Source organism: Carya illinoinensis, chromosome 15, assembly GCF_018687715.1.
Source record: "Carya illinoinensis cultivar Pawnee chromosome 15, C.illinoinensisPawnee_v1, whole genome shotgun sequence".
Classification (NCBI taxonomy): Eukaryota; Viridiplantae; Streptophyta; class Magnoliopsida; order Fagales; family Juglandaceae; genus Carya; species Carya illinoinensis.
In genome coordinates this window covers 464,059-470,058 of record NC_056766.1, presented here as the reverse complement: position 1 = coordinate 470,058, position 6,000 = coordinate 464,059, and positions in this window count along the sequence as shown.

The window sequence follows — 6,000 nt, the reverse complement described above, 5'->3', positions numbered from 1 at the left end:
GAACTGAGTCTGGTAACGCACAAAATAATCGCCTTGTTAAATAGGTTCCGAAACAAATGATCCGCTCCGTTGTCAAGGCCCAAAACTCGTTTAGGAAGACCACAATAATGATTTATTTTTTATTTTTTATAAATAAGAAGACCTCAATAGCGATGCATAACAACATAACAAACTATGGATGAATATGTTAAAAAAGGAAAAAATTATGGATGAATATGTTAAAAAAAGATTTTGTTATGTACAAATAAAGTTACGTATTAATCTTTGTATTAATATTAATTCTTTTATATTCAAAATTTAAATTAGTATTATTTTTAATAAAGTCTATTTTTTGACCTATCTTATTAAATTGATGCACATATTAATATATAATTATGCTTACAATTACAATTTTCCGTCATAAAAATTTGGCAGAGAACATTATTGGTTGTATGATTGACGTCATTTTCTATTTCTTTCATTGCTTCATCCAACTTCTTGAGGTTAAAACTCTTAAGAGTTTCAAGTTTACCAACCTGTTGCCCAGATGACTAACACAAGATGGGGGGTGAATTGACTTGTATTAAAAAAATAACAATTATAAATCAAATATATAATATAAAATATAAACAAAATATGAAATAACAATAAATATAAAGAGTAAGGGTAAGAGAGAATCAAACTTAGTATGTTAACGAGATTCAGCCTCACTGCCTACGTCATCGCCTCAAGCTACCCCTTGAGGATTCCCAAATTCACTATTCAACATCTTTCAGGTGGAGATAGAAACCTATTACACCTTTAAACAATAACGCTACAAAGGATCCGTGTAGAACACCCTCTACACTTGCAATCACCTTACACGTGGTGATTCAACTATTCCCGTGTAGAATACTTTCTAAACGCACAAGGGTTATACACACCCTTTTTCTTATACAAAAGCTGATAGTGGGTAGGTTATCAGAAAACACTCCTCAATAAGTGAAATAAGAACAATACAGCGCAAACTATATCTCTCAAAATGAACAATGATTAATGTTCAATGCTTAGAGAAGAGAGAATGAAAGCTTTGAATGAATGTTGTATGCTCTTGGTATTGTGAATGTGAAGCTCTCAAATGATCTATTTATAGGCATATGAGACTTCATATTCAAATTTAAAAAGATTCACATGTCAAAGACAACATCATTCACTTTTTCAAAAAATTCAAATAAAAGGTTCTTCTTTTTCAATTGTCAAAGACAACATCATTCACTTTTTCAAAAAAATCAAACCTAATATTTTACTTTTGGCATATGACAAAATGAGCACACTTTCCTTTTCAAAAAATTCAAACCTAATCTTTTACTTTTTGCATATGACAAAATGAGCACACTTTCCTTTTCAAAAAATTCAAACCTAATCTTTTACTTTTTGTATATGACAAAATGAGCACATTTTACTTTTCAAATTTTTCAAATAAAATCATCTACCTTTTATATAAGTCTAAAAAGTATCAAACACTTTTGAAAATATTCAAATAAAACATGCACATGTGAAAGATGACAATCAATCATCTTTAATATTTTCAAAGTTCAACCCTTTAATCAAGGCATGCACATGCAAAAGATGATAATCAATCATCTTTCAAAATTTTCAAATTTAATTTTCAAAAATATTCATGCACATGTAGAAAATGTATTTTAATGTTTTATTATAAAATATAAATTTTGAGCATAAATCCTAATTTCGAATTTTAAGAGATTTACAACATTACTCTATGACTTTAATGTGAACTTGTTTCCTTCTTACTCATGCTTGGTTCTTTGATGTGCTTGACTCCATTGTGTGGACAACTTGAGTTTGAAACTCCTTTATTCTTTGAATTCATTTGTTATCATCAAAATTCATGTGTAGATTTATAATCACATGAAACTTGAAACCTTGGGTTCAACAATCTTCCCATTTTTGATGATAACGAACTTGAAACCTGTATTAATACTTAAACTCCCCCTGAAAATATGCGTTAGCTTTTCAAGCAAAAGTATAAATATAATTCCAAGCATATATAACAAGTTTAGCAATTTAAACAATGTTAATATTCTAGTTTAAAACTTATCCCCCTTTTGGCATCATTAAAAATGATCGGCAGCAAGTAAATGGACTGAAGAAAACGATGCGTTTAATAGTCACTGTAGATAGTTGAAAAAGGAGCCGTCCATGACCCGGCAAATGCCACAAAGTCTCGAGGCCTAACTCTATGAATTTAGTGCTGCTGGAGATTTAAACAATCACCTGATGTTGTTGATAAACGTGATTGAAGGCTCTGAGTTGCTATAAAAAAATGATCATTTTCATCTATCGGATGCCAAAAAAATAATCGCTTCTTGACCTGAGTTCTGTTTTTCCACAACGATAGAATGGCTGAGCAATTCTCTTCCATTAATGTTCCAGACTTGAATCAGGAACCCTTGACGCATCAATCATCAATTTTCTCTCCTAAGGCCGTCAATACCATGATAGGAGCAGAGAACCGTTTTTCTAGAAGGCTGATTCTGAAATTATTGCAGAATCAAGAATGCTCAGTAGTCAATATGTTGCCTCTGTTACGATCATGTCTCAGAGGTTAATAGCGAGGGTGAGTGAGATTGATCATCTTAACATGCAAATATTTGAGTTACGACAGAAACTTGCTAATAATGATAGTGAGAATAAAAGGTTAAAGCAAGAAAACCAAGAGTTGAAAAAATTTACAGATTGGTATGCTCATGATCTGTAACCACGAATAGAGGAGCTGGAACGAGAAAGGGTTCAGATACAAAGTCAGCATCGGCAGATAACAGCAGAGGTTCATCGTTTACTAGAAAAATAGGGATAATCTACTGTTAATCTCGCTGGTTTAGTAAGAAAAATTTTGACAATGTGTGTCCAGCATATCTTGTATTTCTTTTGACTAAATAAGATTTGAAAAGACAATAGTTTGTCTTATTCTTTATGTTATCTCTATAAAATCAGTCCTGAAGTTCATCCAATTCGCATCAAGTTTTCTTCTCATCTCTATAACTCATCTGCATTCCTTTAACATTCTCGTTTTAAGCCTTCTATTCTTTTCTCAATGGCTCATTCTTCTAACATTTCTCTAGATCCATCCATGAGGCATTCTGCATCTCAACCTCCTGTCCTTTCTGTAGCTGCCATTGGTGCCATGTTGCAGCAGGAAAATAATAATCTAACTAATAAGTCAGATTCTGATACTATTTATGACTTGGTGAGTCTTGGGACTCGCTACTCTTTCTCTATTGTTGCTTTTTCTCAACGGCTACAAGTCAAAAATCATGAAATTGAAAAGCTCAAAGAACAAATTGTTGTACTTCAACAAATTATTTAAGAGTCTCACACAAGGGAAGGAATCATTCGGCAGAAGAATAAACAGTTGAAATCTTTATTAGATTCTTCATTCCGCTTGCCGGTTCCCATGGATAAGAATGACATGATATTGTATGAAGAGAATGAGCGTCTCAAACATGAGGTTAAGAATCTCAAGTTTATGTAAAAGTATTTAAAAAATCTATCTGTATTTTTATTGACTCTAGTCTATCTTTTAAGAGATATTCATAACATGCATCATACTAATTTCTCTTCTGATCATACATAATCTATCTTCTGATAAAGGCTTTGTGAAAATATCTACTAACTGATCGTGTGTGTTTGTGAATTCTAGTACTATATCGCCTTTCTGCACATGATCTCGAAGAAAATGATATCTTATTTCAATATGCTTAGTTCTAGAATGTTGTATTGGGTTCTTTGAAAGATTTATAGTACTTGTATTATCACATTTGATTGGAATATGATTATACATGAGTTTAAAATCTTCAAGTTGTTGCTTCATGTAGAGAACTTGAGCACAACAACTACCCGCAGCAACATATTCTGCCTCAGCAGTAGATAATGCAACAGAATTTTATTTTTTACTAAACCAGGAAACTAGTGCATGACCTAAGAAATGACATGCTCCACTAATGCTTTTTCGATCTATTTTTCAACCAGCATAATCTGCATCTGTGTAACTGATTAGATCGAAAGATGTGTGCTTAGGGTACCATAACCCTAGGTTAATTGTACCACTAAGATATCTAAGAATGCGCTTAACTGTAATTAAATGTGATTCTTTTAGAGATGATTAAAAGCGCGCACATAAGCACACACTAAACATAATATCTGGTCTACTGATTGTTAAATATAATAAGCTACCAATCATACATCGATATATTTTCGAGTCAACTGGCTTACCGGATTCATCTTTATCAAGTTTAGTTGATGGGGTTATTGGTGTTCCAATTTCCTTAGCATTTTCCATCCCAAACTTTTTCAGTAATTTCTTAATATATTTTGATTGATTGATGAATGTCCCACTTTTTGCTTGCTTAATTTGCAATCCGAGAAAGAATGTAAGTTTTTCCATCATGCTCATCTCAAATTCTTCCTGCATAGTCTTAGCAAAAACTTGACACATATTTTCATTAGTAGCACCGAATATTATATTATCAACATAAATCTGAATCAAAAGAATATCATCATTTTCATATTTTATGAAAAGAGTTGTGTCGATTTTTCCTCTTGAAAAACATTTTTCAATCAAGAAACCACTGAGTCTCTCGTACCAAGCTCTAGGAGCTTGTTTAAATCCATATAGTGCTTTTGTGAGTTTGAAAACATGATTTGGGGAAATATGATTTTCAAAACCTGGAGGTTGCTTAACATATACCTCTTTATAAAACCATTTAATAAAGCACTTTTAACATCCATTTGAAAAAATTTGAAATCTTTATAACAAGCATATGCAAGTAGCATTCGAATAGCTTTTAATCTTGCGACAGGTGCATATGTCTCATCATAATCGATTTCTTCTTCTTGATTAAAACCTTGGGCTACAAGGCGAGCCTTATTTCTAGTAATGACTCCGGACTCATCTTTCTTGTTTCTTAAAACCCATTTTGTTCCAATAATAGTATAATTTTTGGGTCTAGGAACAAGTGTTCAAACATCATTTCTTTCAAATTGATTCAACTTTTCTTGCATAGCTAGAATCCAAGATTCATCAAGAAGTGCGTCATCAATATTTTTGGGTTCAATTTGAAATAAAAAAGCAGTATGATTGCAAATATTTTTAAGAGATGATCGAGTACTTACACCTTGTGAAGGTTCTCTCAAAATTTGTTCTACTGGATGATCTTTCACAAATTTTCACTGTTTGGTTGCATCTTGTATTAAATTTTGATGATCTTTCCTGATGGCTCTATGTTGAACTTCCTCTATTGTTTTCTCTTTGTTGAGATTGAAACTTTCCGTGTTATTTATACCTCCTATTTCTTCATCAATAGATTTCTTGGAGAGTGGAGAATTAGATTTATCAAATACTACATGCATAGATTCTTGTACAGTCAAAGTCTTTTTATTGAATACTCTATAAGCTTTACTATTAGTAGAATACCCGAGAAAGATGCCTTTATCAGATTTTGCATCAAACTTGCCTAAATTATCCCTGTCATTCAAAATAAAACATTTGCATCCAAATACATGAGAGTAACCAATGTTGGACTTTTTCTCATTCCAAACCTCATAAGGGGTTTTATCTAACTTAGACCTTAGCATAACTCTATTTATAACAAAACATGCAGTACTTACCGCTTCGGCCCAAAAATAACTAGGCAAGTTGTTCTCATTGAGCATTGTTCTTGTCATCTCTTGAAGAGATCTATTTTTCCTCTCTACTACCCCATTTTGTTGAGGAGTTTGAGGAGTAGAAAAATTATGCACAAAACTGTTTTCATCACAAAATGTTTCAATATTTTTATTAACAAACTCTTTTCCCCTATCACTTCGGATACTTGAAATAGTAAAACCTTTTTCATTTTGAATTCTCTTGCATAACTTGGTAAATGCATTATGTGCCTCATCTTTATGAGCAAGAAAGATGACTCAAGTATATCTAGAGAAATCATCAACAATAACAAATGCATAATATTTTCCTCCTAGACT